Raw genomic sequence first — 18,404 nt, 5'->3', positions numbered from 1 at the left:
CACACACACAAATACACACACTCTTCTTCATTTCAGTTAATTCCTACAGACATTCTCAAACACACTCATAAAGTAATTTAGTTTTTACATTTTGCATTTAGCACAGGTTAAACCATCAAACTGCAAAACACCTGCTGCTGTCTTACATATGAAACACCTGCTGCCATCTTGCATACAAAACAGAGTGAGTGTTTCAGTCTTTCAGTGAGAAGCGAGGAAAGTCTGTGGTTCAAAGCCTGATTAGACTTCTTCAGTGGCTGGGTGGTTGGTTATTACAGCTACTTCAGTCATACGTACCTGCGTGCACACAAAAACACACTCACACAGTGGTGATAGCTTCAGAAAAGAATAGAATCTAAAAGCTATGACAGTGGCTTTGAATTTGGTAAATGCTGCTCATCACACACACTCAGAAAGGCAGGCTATAATCAAAACTGAGGTTGGGGTTACATCCCACTGATCCATTTTAATCAACACACACTCACACTCATGACTCATGCACTGATCTACATATCCTATCTTATTCATGAAAAGAAAGCTTCTGGGTTAGCTGGTCCTTCTTTAAGCCAATACAGTCATAGGCCATGCCAGGCCACATAAATCATTAGAGCAGCAGACAGAACAGAGTGCACAGGCTGTCCATTTCCATTCTTCCCCGTGCACGGCAAATCCCACCACCCTCATCCTCTATCATTAATCATGTCTTTGTAAACTGTTCTCTGTTGTTTCAGTTTCATTGGACACAAACCGGGCAGTTTAGCAACGCATTCATCAATGTGTCGCCTCATTATCGTTGTATAGATCTTTTCCAGCGATAAGTTACATGACACTTGTTTCCGAGCAAACAGAATATGGCATAATCACCCATGGTGCCCGAGAGAAAAGAGCGTTCAAGCTGTGTTTATGTCCAAATTAATTTGTTATGTGTTCTATTCATGTTACAATCTGACATTGAGAGCAGAGGTCAAACTGATTAAAATAAAATTTGAAAATGATCAAGATACCACAGTAACAAATTGGCGAATGGACAAAAATAACCCAAAAGGAGTTAATTACTTTTCACAAGTGCTGTTTCTATTGTTTGCTAAGTGAAATTCTTTTGACATAATGAAGAATAATGGTTATAGGCAGCTCTATTGAGCCAGTTCATTGTGCACTTTTATTATTCACCTGCCACAATATAAATGCTGGTTAATGACAGTGTGAGAAGTGAATGGCAAAAAGAAATGGGAACCCAGATAAGTAACCTGAGACGTTGGCCTTCCTTCCCCAAACGTGAGTTCGTAAGGCAGTCAACAAACAACAGTACAGACACCTAATGCTAATGAGGCTGCCGGTTATTTTTGCTCACATTTTCAATTAGAAAGTGCTGCTTTGCAGGCCTTTTTAATGACATTGTTTTAATAGGGGTGCAAATTAATTGTGTCACTCACTACCACCACATTCCTCCAAAGAGTTCTGGAAGTTAAAAATAATAGAGCATCAGTGGACCAAAATGTTAGATGTTTCATTGATAAACATGCGTTCCTCGTGCTGCAGCCACGAGGCTAAGAAAGTTAACAGGCTCTCGCTTCCCTCTCACCGCTCATCTGAATGGGCGCGTCCGAAAACATCGTGTGCTGATAGCCGTTCTCTTTCAAAGCACAGAACAGGATGCTGGGTAGAAGGCCACGAGAGATGGAGGAACACTCTAAAAAGCGCAGCACTGGGGAGATCCACCTTTGTAGCGCTGGCTTGTGAAACACCATACATATTTCATTGAGGGGAGAAAAAGGCTTTCTAGGCTTATCTTAGGGAGCAATCTGTCAGTACGTATTGCCTCCATGCAACAGCCTGTGACTGATCATATTAGTGTGTCTCTGGACCTTCTCATTTCACGCACACACACACACACACACACACACACACACACACACACCTCTGCAGTCAGTGTATTTCTGGCCTTGTAGGAGACATGGAGAGGAAACGAGAAGTGAATGTTTCGGTTTCCACCTATGTGTGCAAATTTGCCCAGGCATATGTCTTTCTCAGCTGTTCCTTCAGTACCACAGTAGAACAGCACTATCCTTTTCTAAGGAGGAAAGCAGCAGATAGCGGCTCCATAATAAAACATATGCACTGTTTGGACTCCATGAAGCATGCTTATAAGCTTACTGCAGTATACTCCTGTCAGACATTCCTGGGTATCTAGACATTCATTGGTGCCATCATACAGATGGGCTAAAGCAATGATGAAATTAGACAAAGAAGTGAAGGAATGATTCGACAAGCTACAGGGCTGGCCTAGAAAAATGGTTGTATTTCAAGTATCAGGGTGACCTTAAAGCAATTTCAAGGCCATTTGTCTATGCAAAGTATAATCCTGTTTCATGCATTCTGCCAGCAGAAACTGGCTTCATCCTCTGACATTTCCCACCCACCAACAATCTTCAATCCATCAAACTAGAGTATGCAGACACGCACACAAACACATGTCTTGTTTACCTGAGCTAAACTCATGCAGCCGAGAGCTTTCATGATTTCTCTTGTATATTTTTGTGTGTTTGTTTGTTTATACAACTTGTGAATACTAACCTTCCAAAATTCCACCAGACATATACATAGGAAAAGAAAATGAAAAAAACCCCTACACATTCAATTCAGTTTTACCATTTTATTTGCAATATATAGCATATCTCATGGATTTCCATGGTGTAGATGAAATGTCAATACTCAATATGTAGTGATAGTACACAGCATGATGCAATAAACCTGCTACACAATGCAGCATGGACAGACACAGAAAGCACATGAACCATACAAAACACAAAGGAGAATCAGTCTGCAGAATGTGCGTCCACAAACATGTTGAGGCAAGACAATATCTCTGTGTGTGTGTGTGTGTGTGTGTGTGTGTGTGTGTGTGTGTGTGTGTGTGTGTGTGTGTGTCTCAGAAAGAGAGAATGAGTGAGAGGGACACAGCAAAATTCAGTGCAGATTCTCATGGCTCAGATCTCCTTTAAAGAGGCCAGGGAATAGATGAGGGTCTGACACTCATCACTTACGGATGATAAGTGTGACTCTCAGCACCCTCAGCCTCCTCAAAGTGCTGAGCGGCAGGTCAGCCTTCACATAAGACAAAGCCATTTCAAGGAGAAGCACGGAGGAGCCACAGAGATGCCCCCATTTCTGAAGAATCTCTTTACAAAAGAGAGAAAGAGGAGAAGGGGAAAAAGATCACCTATTGATACTGTGCAAATGCATTTTTCACTTCACTCTGCTGGGCTGTGACAAAAATGGATGATTTTTATTAAGAGGCCTGGCTTTCTATCGGCCGTTTCATACATCTCCTCTTACTGTGAAGGCCAGCTCCACAGAGAGCAGGCATAACAAGTACAGCCCACTGACTTATTTCATACTGAGAGAAAGAGACAGAGAGAGAGATAGTGAGAGAAAGAGAGGGAGGGATGTGGGGGGGGGGGGGGGGGGCGAGAGAAACCATAGTGTTGGAATGTTTGGAATTCCTTTCAGGTGTGCTAAAGACTTCTTGTTTTGCTGACACACTGTTGGGTCTTTCCAGACTAGCCAAGCTGACAAAGACATGAATACCATTTAACTTCATCAGCAGCTCACTTCATTAATGCAGGAGCCGAAGGTAAGTGTGTGAGGGTCCAAAGATATAGAGGTTATGTAGCTGTAACACACTAATACCAAAAGAGAATACCAAGGGGGAAAATATTACATCATCTTTGACCACTTCATTATGATTAATTTGATCTTATGATGGGGTATGGCATCTTTTCACACCCAGAGAGAACCGTTATTATGCATATATTAAGCAGTCTTTATAATAATGATAATTGATTTCTTGTCCACTATCTCTTTCATTTACTTCTCTGTTCTGAGATATATGATACAATATGCCTAATCTACTATTCATGAGTAAATAAAAAGAGATGAGTGGTGATTTGCTCACATCAAAGGTAACAAGTAGCAAACCCATTAGAGGATAGACCATCACTATCATATTTAGGAGGCCTAAGGGCAAAAAAAGACATTTTAATCAAATGACAAAAAGGGAACATCCTACTACACCCAACCTTCTTCATACAATATACAGCCATCTAATTCAGTCGCTGAATCACAACAGTTTGTGCTACGTAATGGCAAAATGTGAGGAGAGGCCCTGTTTGTGTTCTCTGTCTTCACAAGACAATGGAAGCGGCTGGGAAGGCGGAGCTACTGTCACCTTTCTCATCATCAGGGAAACGAGGCATAGCCGAAGTTCAGAGGGGATGGGACGCATTATAAGCGAGCTCTCCAGCCATGGGTAAAGAGAGCAAATCCAAAGAATGAGAGTGTGGCTGCAGAGCAATTCTGTCATCCTCACCCTCCCGCCAGCCAATAACTATAAGTCTGGTATGTGTGTCTGGATCTGTGCATATGTGTTTCTCTGTATTATATTTTCCTTCACCCTTGTGCCAGAGTGTATTAATTTAATTTAAACCAATGTTCCCACTTTGCAGAATTCTCTGACAAGTGAGGGACCTGGTTGGCAAGCTATTATAAGCAACGGACTGTTTTCGCGCCAAGATTTGCAAACATATTCCACTTTAGTTTGCAAAGTCATTATGGAGCCCATGAAATATAGTGAAGTGAAGGCAAGCCATGTTAAAGAGATAAGATCATTTAAATAGACATATAAAAAATAGAAAAGAGTACAGGAATTACAGAGTAATCTAAAACAAATATAAGTAAAAGTCCAGGAGAACAGAAATATTTTCAGTCAAGATTAAACATGTCTATGGTTTTGGCACCTATGAGATCTTCTGCAAGTCCAACTGTGGTTGCCATAGTATTTGAAGTCTAACTCACTGTGTTTTGCTCAAATTCCTGGCACTAATAATTGACCAGACATTGATCAAGGACACCTATTAAATTTGTATGTCAGAAATGTATTTGGTTCCTAATTCAAATGAATGATTAATAAACAAGTAGTAACACTTTAAAATTGTTCTAAAGCTGACTTGTAGTGAGTGTGTAGACCTGAGAATTGAAGTAATGTGCTCACTAGTTAGCATTCTAGCAGCAGATGCAGCTGTGTGTTGGTCTTTCTGGAAAGCCTAGTAAGGATTGCCGTAGTCCGGCTGTATAGAAATAAAGCCATAGACAAGTCTTATCTGGACATCCCTACATTTTGCTATACTTCTGAGATAGTGAAATGTTATTGCTTTAAAAAGGCCACTAAAGCCAAAGTCTGAGTCCATTATAATTCCAAGATTTCATTTTTTTCTATGTAGAATTTTGGAATTACTATAAGCACCAACTTTAAGCCTTTGCTTTTGCTGCCAAATAGAAGCATCTATGTTTTCCTTATTTGGTGGCAGTTCATTTTTTGGTATCCTTATTTGGTTGCAGTTTTAGTGCATCCAAATATTAATATGCTTTATGCATTTATGCAGTGAGTCTATGGGAACATAGTTACTACGTGAGTCTGTTGTGTAGATCTGGGTATTATTTTCATAGCTATAATGGGCAGTTTTATTGTCTTGCAGGGTTGGGCCAATAGGACCATTCATTACAGGAGGAGGCCATGAATGTGTCCTTGGGGGAATCCACCAGTCATGGTGATTTGCTGTGATTTGTAGTTGCCAGGGGTATCAAAAAACTGAAGACATGCAAGAGTAACTGGGTCTATGTTAGAACAAACTTCCAAGGTTTACCTTAGATGGCCTTTTCTGTAATTCTGTGGATTTCATCATTGAGCTGCAGTTTTGCCTCATTCACAGTTCTCTTCGTTTGATGAGCAGCATTCACCGAATTCAAAGCCACTGTCATTGTTAGAGCTTTTAGAAGCTATTCTTTTCTGTAGCTATCACCAGTGTGTGACTGAGTGCATGTGCACACGTATGTGTGGGTGTGCGTGTGTGTGTGTGTGTGTGTGTGTGTGTGCATTTTTTATGTCTCTCAGCAAGGCTTGTTTCTTTGTGACCTGAATCCCTACAGAATGGTGCATTGCTATGATATGCACTTCATAAACCATTTGTGCACATTTCATCTCCTGCTGCCTCAAGTATTGGCCCTCTTTTATGGCCTGAACCAAAGAGGACCTGCACACTGTCTACACTTGGAACTCCTGGGATTACTTGTGGGCTGATCAATAATAGTGGTTTGCTGTCAGTTCAAATGTCTTAGCATACGCCACATACAGGATACTCCACATACATGAAAAACGTCCATGGATTTTTCACTGCTGTGAGGTCAGTCACTGTGGCAACCAGGAGCAAGATTTAAGAGATCCTGAGAAAAACTGATACTGAGAAAAACTGCTGGGCAATTTGCCTAGCATAAATAAACAATGGACAGATTGGTGTGCCATAGTACCCAGCTAATTGCAGACCTTATTTACATTAGTTATCGGAGCCCCCCCCCGCCTTTGAAGAAACAACAGACTGCTCCTCAGCAGGATTCATAAAGCACTGCATGAGAACTACGTAGTAGCCCCCAGCTGAAACAGACAAAGTTCAGGACTCCTCAAAGCAAATCCACAACAGCAAGGGCAAATCAAACTGACTAGCCGAGGCGTAGCATTTAGCCCCCAACTGAGCCACCTCTGCAAAAATCAGCCACAATCTGCCCTGCAGTGAGTGTGCTGCCAGGCCCCCCACACCCACACTCTTGGAGGAGGCGCCTCTGTCGCACACCCACTACCACCCTTTCTGATGAACCACACCTCCAGCAGCTGCAGCACAGATGACCAGTTTCTCTGCCTGCCTGTGCTAGCATGCATGAATCAAAACGGTACACTTCCCCAGCAAGAGTAGTAATTACACATCCTGCAGAATCTAAGAGTCTACTAGTTGTAGAGAAACGCAATTTCCTACAATTTAAAGAATTAAAGAATTCAAAGAATTTAAACATTAAAGAATTTTTGGACATTGAAATATGAGTGAGGCAGCATATCACCCACATAACCCTTAGGGCTTTACCAGGACTGCTCATAAATACAGATAAGGATCTTTGGACAGCCTTCTGAACTCTTTGGACAGCACAGACAGAATGCCTGAGTAGAAAGACAACGATTAGTTAACTGTTATGTGCAGCTCACTGCTCGCTCTTCCATGACATTCTGCAACCCGTGACGTCAGCCCAAAGTACACCTGGCTGGTCAAGAGCAATGAGGTGCTCCAACTCTCCTAACTGCAGTGTTCTTTTTCCACCATGTACAAAGAAATGCCTTCACATCGCTCTCTTTTAGCAGGATGTCATACCAACAACCATTACTTCTAGAAGCATTGTGCATTTCATCGTTTGCACTTTGCCTAAATCCACAACTCCCCCCTAATGATATGTTAACTGGACTAAATATTCAGAGGTCTGAAGTGGCAGCGTTACAGCAGATTGAATTTTATCATGCTGAACATAACTGACTTCAAAACAATGCTTGGAATGATTCCTTCTTTGCTAATATCCTACCAAATATATTGTCTCTTTGTTAGGCTTTGCAATCAGAGGCAGACAAACACACAGGTAACTCCCAGTAGGTTTAATATAAGTACAAAGGGCAGTCCAAACACAAGGTCAGAAACCAGGTGAATATCTGCAACAGAACAGGCAATAGACTGAGCAAACAAGCAAGACTATGCAGGCAAAAAGGCAACAACAGAGAGAACAGGCATGGATCAGAACACGAGTTCTAAAGGTAAGTACAATGGGAAAATGGCTTAGAAATGCAAGACAGGTCTTAACGAGACTTAGCAAAGAGAAACAGGAACAGGGAGCTTTATATAGACAGAGACATGAGCTACACTAGACACAGGTGAAACTAATAATTAGAGGAATAGGAACAGACAGGAGGATTCTGGGGAATGAAGTTCGCCGGAGGCTGGCTGGAGGCTGAAGCCATGACACTTAACACCAACGGTATAATACTACAAACTAACATTTTAATCTAGTGGTATTAGAACAAGACAGCAAGCTTACCTTGTTCACATGTAATAACATGGCTATATTGACAACATTAAAACTTTCAAGATAAACATAATTTTTTCAATATAAAGATTTTTTATATAGTTACAGTGTAAGCAGTGTTAAATCTTGATACAGTTCCCATTTTGCAATTACTTTGCAGTAATAGGTACCGGCACTTATTACCAGCAACATTAACTGAGAAGATTCTGCATTTATATTTTTAAAATGTTTATTTATAGGTTAACCATTTTACAGAGGGGAATTTACAAAAGATAAGCTGATTTATAAGATCGTAAGCAATCTGCTTTCTTACTTAGCTGCTTCTTACATTGAATACTATATGAGGCTATATCAAGTTACAAAATTTTTGATACTCCTATTAAGAGCAAAAGATTGCAGCAGAACTGGAACTTAGTCAGAGGATTCTAGACTCCCTATTATGTTGTCCTAACCATAGCTACAGGTGCTTCGGAGAAGGAGAGTAAGCCTGATGATTGTCAGGCCGACTTCACAAGAGACAGTGGAAAGTCTGATGTGTGTGTACGGGGGGCACGCTTCAGAAGAGCTGAAGTCTATCCCATAGCAGAATATTGTAGAATATATCAGAAAATCTTAATACTGGCAGCTCAGATGAGGGATTTTTTTTCTGATTGAAAGCACACCTCAGAAAAGTGTGAAATAATGCGTGGCCATTATTAATGAACTTCACCAACGCAGTGACTGAGGACAATAGCAGGTAAACAGCGCATTCATTCTGTGACACTAAACCTTCAGGAGACTTTCAGAAAACAATGTGACAAGAGACGTGTTTGACCCAGAAGGCCTGCCTCATGCCAAGGCAGTGCATGTTGCGGGAAGCACCTGTGACAGGCTGAGGGACCTTTTCTCCCCATGAGATCATATGCGATGGAAGACAGTGTTGAGTAGAAGAGGACAGCTGAACAGCTGAACCAGAGTAACCAGCTGAACCAGAGTAACCAGCTGAACCAGAGTAACCAGTTCTGCTCAGTGTGGTCCTGCCCATCTAGCATTCATTAGCATATAGAAAGTAAGAGTTTTGAAAACATTTTATATACATATGTCATTTTATGTTTTTTCCCATACCTTACACTTTTTAATGGGCCTTGTTTGACATTTTTAAAGTCCTGTTAAAGACAAATATTTATGAATCAGTTGACCAATAAAATAGGAAAGCATTTCTATGTATTTATAACACATTTATTGATGTCCAAAATTCTATTTTCTACACTGAAAATACTAGAGGCTATATAACAGCCATAACAAGCTATATTTACTAGCAGGTATCCAGGGTAAATATATATTTCAGCAGAAATCGCAAATAGCATTAAATTGAAAGTACAGGAAAAACAATAAACAGAAGAAATGAGAACCTTTTAAGGCAACAATTAGGCCTGCTGCCTACATCTCTTTTGTGTGTTTGAGCTCTTTCAGTTTCCTTTTCTGACGTGTAAATCACTTACGGAGGCTGGTGTTTAAACTCAATCAACAGCTCTGGCAGTAAATATTCCATGAAATCTGCAAGGTGTCAGACAGGAGTAGGGCTGATTGGTTTGGTGTTTACAAGCCAGCATCCTTCCATTCTGCCTTTGGGTTCCTTCACCAGTCCTGCTAAAGAACCACTGCCGTTTCCCATCAGCAAATGTTTTTGTGGCCGGTGCTACTGTTGAAGGAGGACTCAGCAGAGTGCTGCCCTCAGAAGAGATTCTTTGAATGGTCTGTTTTCTCGTTCTCTGCTCCAGCTTGCCAGTAATATTTGCTTCTCTGCAGGGATTGCTGCACCCCGCTGTGTGATATTGGTTCATAGCATTAAAATGAGTGATAGGGGGAAAATGCATTGGTTACATGGGTCATATGCATAAATTAGCTTACAAGATGTTAGTTTACATTTTACAATGATATTATGGGGGTGGTTATGCATTGTAAGCACACCCATAATTATATTTAGCCAGCCAACAAGGCTCTATGACTAGCATAGTTTTATGAGGACCACAATTTTATAACTGCTTACAAACAACCAAAATACCACCAGGTGAACATTGCTGGCAAGCTGGAGCAGAACAAAAACGTAATGGCATTGGCTTGTATTTTGTTGCCAAACTAAAACCTCTATTTGTGTGTGAAGCATAAATTAGCCTAAACGCCAGACAACAAACAGGTTGTCAAGATTTGGAATATATTTTTTGGCAAATAATAATTTCTTTAATACACCGTAGTGGTAAAGAAAGTGAATAGGCATCACTATGGGTCCATTCCTCAGGACATTCGCACTGTTTTATGAAACAGGGCCAGGTTTCCCAAAAGCATTAAAAGGTTATCGTTAAATGCTAGAGCAAGAATTACACTTTCTTTCTCATTTAAGATGATTTTAACACTACAATGATTTTGGAAACAGGACCCATAAGTGGTATTACTCCAGTATTGGTATCCTGTGCTTTCTAAGACAGTATGACAAAAACAAAAATAAATAATTTAAACTGAAAATTATTTATTAATTCTAATTATAAAATCTAATAGCATTTGAATATGCACTTTTATTATTTAATTAATGGCTTACAAATCCACAAACAGATGTTCTGGAAGTTATTTCATTATCATTAGCAGGCCTGAACATATTTAATATTATTCTCAAAGAAAGAGGATCACACTCTAATTATACACAGGATAAGATGTCAACTATCCTGTGCCCAACCTTTAGGTTCACATAGAGCACCAGGCCATCTTACTTCACACAGGAAAAAATTGAATTATACTGATACATGATATTTGAAAAACAAAAACAAAACAATGAACAACATTTATGAATTGTACCAAACTGGGTCTATCACTGACATAGCTACATACAAGTTCCTAATCACTACATATACCTTCCTCACATTGGATATAATATTGGCTTTTTTGTTGTTGTTGTTGTTGTTGTAAGCACATCAGAGAGAATTTTTTGCAATTTGAAAAAAACAAACGGGGAAAGGGGAGGGAGGAGGCTGTGTGAATGTCATATCGGAGCTTATATCAGTGATTGATTTTAGATAGAGAAGTAAATGTACTTAATTAATCCCTGGAGGAAATTTGGTGCAATGGAAGCACCAACTTTTAGAGTTCATGCAAAACGAACAGAATAACAATTCTACATTCATTCAATGCAAAGGACCCCAAACACGTGAGACTGCCAGGGTATCAAATAAAGATTCAAATATTCTCAAATGTTCTGTTTATAGTTTCTTGATTCATCCATCATCTGATTTGTCTAACAAATCTGCTTTGTATACCCCAGATGAACTTAATCAGCTAACTACACAGTCTTTCACTTTATTGTTGTGCAGTGATAAACTCTGAGCTCAGGAGCATGCCATTATTGTGACGGGTCTGGAATATGATGTTCTGTTTGCAACATGGCTCAATGGAAGAATGGCATGCCTTTTTTCCAGTTCAGTGTGCAAGTCACTCATGCAAATGGAAACATCACCACCAGCTGGAATAATATTATCTCTACACACCTTTCTGACAGCTCTGTAGACAGAACACTGATTTGGGTTCCCTTCTGTTCCCTATCTCAAGTAAAACTTTAAAGTGTCTTAATGAAGTACACTAAACCATGTTGTTTTTTCATTAAATTCATTCCTTTTTTTTGATATAACAAACAATTTGCTTGTTTGGAAAATTAAGTGAATTAATTGAATTTTTATGCAAATGATCTGTTTTCATAAGCCTGTGTGGCAATTTTTTTAAAGACTAAGTGAGCATGTCAAACTTCTTGTTTCTCTATATCTTTCTTTTACACTCACACACACACACACACACACACACACACACACACACACACACACACACAGAGACAGAGACAGAAAGAGAGAGACAAAGCAGAGTGACAAGCTGTGGACACACCTCATTGGCCCTATTGCAGCCAGTACTGAGAAAGTGCACTTAGTCACAGTCATCAGGAAATTCACAACATAAAACTGAATCCATCAAGGACACATCTGGGCATCCATTGTGCTCACTGAAATGTAGAAACTGACATTTCCTAGTAAGTCTAGAAGAATACTAGAATGAAACACTGAGCTTACATTTCCATTAGTAAAGGGAATGCTTCATCAAAGCTCTTTTGTCTCTGGTCAGGAACCAATCAGGTGTAATCATGCAGAATAGTGCAGCAAATGAGGCATCTTTGGCTCAAAAGATTTCCTAATGTGTACTGCATCCAGATTTAATCACGTTGCACAGGCACAAGCAACAGCTCCTCTACCCAACCATGTTAACCTCCAGTAACTAGCAGAAGTCTGAATATCTTCATAGCCAACATTTTAGAAATGACTACCCATTTGGTTTGTGTCACTGTCACGATCAGTCACTCCCGGGTTCTGTGTTCTGTGTTCCATGCCATAGTTTCGTTTTCTCCGCCCCTCGTTTGATTTTCCACACCTGTCCCTTGTTAATTTTATGTATTTAAATCATGTCTTGAGAATAGCTGGCACAGCTGTGGTCAATGCTGCCTTGCACCTTTGACCAGTAAACTGGATTCCCCCTGTGAGCTGCCTCCTGCTTCTGCAGACTTTGCGCAAGTGAAGAAAAGGAGTCGGAGAGGCATGCCAGGGCTAAAGTGCTAATCTAATGGGCAGCACTGGGAACCGAGAGGAGTGGACACCACGCTGGCATTGGGAATGAGTCACATGTCCAGTTCTGCAAAGTTCTGTGCCTGGTACATGCTTTTTGCCTCTGCTGAAGACTCGGGCGAGCATGGCTGGCCACCACTGACAGGAAGTCTTTACTAAAAGCATATAATGGAAAACTTCACCTCATACGCCTGGTTCTGTACCATGTGAGTAGGCAGGTAGCGTCAACACTGCACCAAAAGGCCATTCGATAATTGTAAGTTGCTTTGGATAAATGCCATGAATCTAAATATATGATAAAAAGATGCAATGGGATGCATAATTGGCATTATGCCTACAAAACCCACATGGTAGTATATTGCTAAAATGAAGGATAATTTGGCAACACCAACAATACCAGTAACATCTAGAGCTGAGCTGAGTTCAAAGTAACAGACCCTGAGTATGAACTGAGCAACATCTTCGTCATCCATATATGAGGTATTACATTTAACTTAGAATAGAATATCTGTTATCACTATTCAATAAAAAGACTGAACACTCCAATGCATATTCTGCATTTTCATCCATAAATTTGCTAGCTATATTCTGATGAGTGCCTAACAAGTCCACAAGGATCCTGGCTCCTGCCTTACATTAATCTTTTAATGGACTTTCCACCTTCCAAATTGGACAAGTTCCCGTTGGAAGGTCTGTTACGATTGCAGGGGTCATTTGTTCATGTCCTGCAAACAGATAGGAAGATGGAAGCAGTTCTGTGCAGTATGCTCTCTCTCTCTCTCTCTCCCTCTCTCTCTCTCTCTCTCTCTCTCTCTCTCTCTCTCTCTCTCTCTCTCTCTTTCCACACAAACACGTTTAAACACAAATTTCTAATTTTTATTATTATTTGATACATTAGTCCGGTTCTCAAAATAAACTGAAATTTTAATTTTCAACATAAACAGCTCCTCAAACCCAGACCCCCTTATAGCCTTGCTATCCACAACATGCAACAAGTCCCCCAAGGAGCTGCACCAACTGGCATTCTCAAATGAATTCAGTGACCTACATTAATAGGAACTTCATTTGCACAGCCTCAGCACTTCTGTTCCCTTAAATCTGTCTGGTTAAGAGGAGGACCCGTCAACCTACTGTTCCAAATAATACAGGAATCAAATTAGAAAAAATATGCCACTCTGCTCAAGGGAAGAAATGATTTCACAATCAAAACTGGCATGAAAATGGTCTTTCCCCTCTCTATTTTCATTTTAATTAATTACATGCTTCAGATTTTGATGCTTTCCCTAAAAGAAACATAAAAGCTCAAATCCCCGTGACATTCTCGACGCTGACCCACTGACTGCAACATATATAAGCTCATAAGGTAATTTCCATAAGGAATTCTAAAAATAAATAAATTTTCTAAGAAAACTCCAGATGTTCATGGATGTAGGTCACCAAATTATTTTCTGACTACGGCCAACGAGGGTGTTGGGCAAGTTTATTTACCATGACCCTCGCAGTGCCCCCAGTACAGGAACATCTGGCTGGGTACTGACGTGCAGTACACAGATGGAGCCGATAGGAGAGCTTCTTAAATGTTGCATCAGCAGCAGCGATGCCTAGCGCAGATAAGGCCACCCTTCTAGACAGTGCCTACACCCACGCGCTACTGAGCTCTCCTAATGACTCAGCTTCGTGTTGTCACACTCCTTGTTTAACCTTCTCTGTCCCCCTCAACACAATCCCTGATGCCATTACCGTCTAAAGCATCACACTCTTGCCCTTCTCGCCGGCTTCAAAATCCCCTCCATGTCTCTGGATGACTCGGCCCTCTACTGCACGCGGCGTTTCTTTGAAAGCAGAGCCGCTGTGGGCTGGAGTGGAGCACTCGCTGAGTGATGACCCTTGCGTGCGCGTGTACAGTCTGAGAGCGTGGAGGAGAGGCAGGCAGGAGGCGCGAGTTCACGGCGTCCGTGTGGAGAGGAGCAGACGTGGCAGAGGAGGAGTGCGAGGAGGCCGATTTCGCACTCCATTTGTGCTCCTCTCCATCACGCTCTCTTGTGACTCTTGCTTGGCATGGGCGGGCAATCTGAAGCATGCGCAGCCCAACCTGCTGCATGGCAGCGGTCATGTGGTGAAGATCAGAGGTAGGGAGAGCAAAACACCACAAAGTACCTCTTGAGATTAAGCACACAAGGTCTTCTTCTTCTTCATCTTTAGATCATAATGCACATTCATCAGCGTAAAGAGATTTAACCAAAGCCCCAGACTCCAGTTACCATTACCTACAAAGAGGCTGTCCTTCTTCACCCCTGCACAGACCCCACCCCAAACTCCCGCAGTAGACCTGACCTTCCAGAGAGTTCCACTCTCTGAGGGCTCAGCGCTCATCTTCCCCCACACCTCCCACCGGCATGACAGAGCAAGCAAACTGCAGCACATCCGCACGCCTCCTAATGTGCTGTGTTCACAGGCACGGGGAACAGGAGTGAGAAAACACCAGTCACGTAATCTCATGGTCTCCTCTCTCTCTCTTTCTCTCTCTTTTCCCTTTCTCTCTCCACACACTCATTCTCTCACTTTCTGCCACATTAGATTAACAAGTGGCGAAACGCTCGAGTCAGAGATGAGGGTGGGAAAAAAAAAAAAAAACTCCAGACGAGGTGAATGTACTCGATTGCCTCTCTCTGCAGCTTCACCCGAGCAATTAATTAGAATAAACTACTTCATTATTATCTGTCATTTTTCAAATGTGCTGCAGTCGCATTGCCGTATATGTTCTTGACAGATACACTTGTTAAAAAAGCAGACACTGCCTCTGGTCATTTATTTGTCAAAAAATTATGATTTTCTTTCCTTTACGCATTTCTTTGAAGCCTGTCAGGCCTGAGCGATGCTGTGGTGCTGCTGAGAACCAGGCTCAGGTAAGATGCACCAGCATCCGGTCCATCCTGTCCGATTGTGTCTGTGCCTCAGCAGACCTCATGCATAGATAAAGACGACCCTTGTTTCCTCCCTGAGAGCGGAGGATAAATGCTCAGCACTGGGGGGGTACAGTGGGGTTCACCGATACACTGTGGCAGCACGGCTTATCCCCATGGCTGGGAAGAGCAGTGCTCAGGCTGCTTATCACACAATGAAAGACACGTGTAAACACAAGCGCACACACACACATGTGCAGTCATGCACGCACAAAGCAGAATGAAGCTGTTCGACACCTGCCACCGGTGCACACAGACACACAAAAACGCAGAAAGAGAGAGAGAGTGAGAGAGAGAGAGAGAGAGAGAGAGAGAGAGAGAGAGAGAGAGAGAGAGAGAGAGAGAGAGAGAGAGAGAGAGAGAGAGAGAGAGAGAGAGAGAGAGAGAGAGAGAGAGCGACAAAGATCACGGCAGGAACTGCTTGGTTCTGGTGTATAAAATGGAACTAAACTTGTTTCATGAACTTGTTGTTGTATGTTGTAGCGAGAATACTTGAACAGCCTAAATGCACTCTCCCATCCCCAAGGAATAACAGAGTAAAATATCTTCCACTTTTCAATTCACAGCAGTTTTGGGAAAAGTCACACTGAATATTATGTTAGGGCAAGTTTGAAAAAGACAGCACTTGGCTGTGGGAGTGCCAACAAAGGATGGATGGTCATGGTTTATAATGTTACCTGTCAGCCTGCCAAAACAGCACAGCACAGGGGAATTTCATTAGGCAGAAACAACAGCTATAGAGCAGTTAAAGGCTGGTAGTGATAGCTGCTTTTGGACCATTTTTTCCCAGCAAAAAACATACCAAAACCGTGTAACATGTTCAAATGGTGATTCTCACTTCAAAAGGAATACATTATGTCAACAAAAGTGCATGTATAGGTACATAAGATAAAAAGAAGGCTTTAATATATGGTGACATTTCCTCATTGATTTCATGCATGCAGAGAAGATAAGGAGAAAAAACGATATCGCATTTGATGAATAACACATAGATGTTTAATTTTATACTCTGTGTGATGGTATTTGGTTTCTTTAGAGAATTATCTATTATTAATTTTTTTTATTCATTCATTTGCTGTGTTTTTGTTGTTGTTGTTGTTGTTGTTGTTGTTTTTTGTATGTAAGCCACTCAAACATGTTGCCTTAGCAACGCTGATTAACCAGTCTTTTATTCCTGGATCCAGTCAGTCCAAATCTGTGTGCTGTTTCATTCTCTTTCTTTTACAATGACCAAATATGGTCACAGCACAGCCCGCTTCATAGAAGCTTTTTAGGTGAATTGTAATTACTGTTTGAGAGGCTTGTGACTAATAACTGAGGTAGGGGAGCAGGGTGAATGTGCTGAGGTAATGCAGCATTCAGCTCACTTTCTATGTTCCCTGTGCTGTCTGAAATGGTCTTAATCATGCAAAGACCATATCATATACAGCTTTTTTCACTCTCATCCTCAGGTGTTTTCTTTCTTTACTTAAATCTAGACTTCTGTCAAATTACTGTGCTCTCAGGACCCAAATCAGGACCATGCCAATTGAAACAGTCACAGACAACTTGCGTTCAATTAGTAACGGTCTGTTAAAAACTATTCAGGGGAAATGCCAAGACATATCAGAGCTGGATAAAGGGTATGCTGAAAACAGCCCTAACCCTAGCAAGTCAGTTCAAGAAAAGTGTGAATGAAGGTTATATGAGTTGTAATTAACTGTAGTCAGGCTGGAAGCATAATGAGGGAGTCTACCAGTAGTAATTGCTTTACGGATGAAAATGTATCAGCCTTTTAGTGTGTGGGTTGACAGCTTTGGTAGTAATAAAGGCAACCAGAGAGAAAAATGTAATGTCTGTACCACCCCAAGCTGCCCCCCCACATACTTTAATGCTGTGGACAAACTAACATACACTGGAACACGCATTTCTTTCCACACATGCAAAACAAATCAGCAAGAATGGGAGCTCTGAGGGATACCAAAGAAGTATAGTTTGACCTCACCACAATCAATGAACACACACACACGCACGCACACACACACACACACACACATACACACAGTCATAAAATGTTCACTGGCAACAATAAGAACAATTATCTGCACTAATCCATATAAGCCTTTTAACTTTTAACCCCTACCTTGGGTGGGAGTGGACGGTCGAGTGCTGAGCCGTTTCCTAAGCAGGTCACCTGGGAGACTCTGAGTAGGCGAGACAAAAGTTGGCATGCTTCAAAGCTCAGGCCATGTTAAACAAAGCTAATCTTACAGGTCAACATTTAAGAGCGCTGGCACTTAAATGGAAGAGGTATGGAGAGCCACTCTCCCAGGCCTGAACGCGCTGTGCTCTTAAGCCAAAAGAGTGGAGCCCATAAAACCTCCTTACATACATCAGTCTCAAGTGTCCACTCTACACACAGTGAAAGCCTTGTGTGTTCCCACTCCATACAGAGTGACAGTGCAGCATCTGTGCATAATGGTGAACCCTATCAGCAGAGAAGTAGATTTGCCAGATGGTGTGAAGGTTCCTCTTTCTGTTGTTGTGCTGTATGGACTGCCACTTTGCTGCCTGCATATGCTCAGAGGCCTGGACAGGGTCGGATCAATACAACGCCACTGGCTTTGTATTCCTTCAACAAATAACCTTGCAAATAAAAATCAATAGCCCACCAACAGGAAATCGCTACTGCTCCAATTAAAGAATGTACCGTAGCAGAAACACTGCAAAAAAGGTTGTTGACTACATTAATACAGTACCCAGTCCTACGTTTATAACACCGGCTACACAAATTGTATTTATTTTGAAGTTGCCTTCGGTTTATCTTAATACGATTTCACAGGCTTCTTAACAAGATAAATAAAAAAACATGAAAAGAAAT

The 18,404-nt window shown here is 41.4% G+C and overlaps 1 long non-coding RNA gene across 1 annotated transcript in view; it reads right to left on the bottom strand.

Moving 5' to 3' along the window:
• Positions 1-16,615: 16,615 nt before the first annotated feature.
• LOC145659914 (uncharacterized) overlaps positions 16,616-18,404 on the bottom strand; it is a 4,247-nt gene continuing 2,458 nt past the window's right edge. Inside the window, exons 2-3 of the long non-coding RNA XR_014126083.1 lie at positions 17,667-17,727; positions 16,616-17,493 (exon numbers count right to left, since the gene is read on the bottom strand). This is a non-coding gene — a long non-coding RNA (uncharacterized LOC145659914). The remainder of the gene's footprint in view (positions 17,494-17,666; positions 17,728-18,404) is intronic.

This window comes from Electrophorus electricus, chromosome 11 (assembly GCF_041902795.1).
Source record: "Electrophorus electricus isolate QZ-2024a chromosome 11, ASM4190279v1, whole genome shotgun sequence".
Classification (NCBI taxonomy): domain Eukaryota; kingdom Metazoa; phylum Chordata; class Actinopteri; order Gymnotiformes; family Gymnotidae; genus Electrophorus; species Electrophorus electricus.
This window is presented reverse-complemented; position numbering and strand designations above follow the sequence as displayed.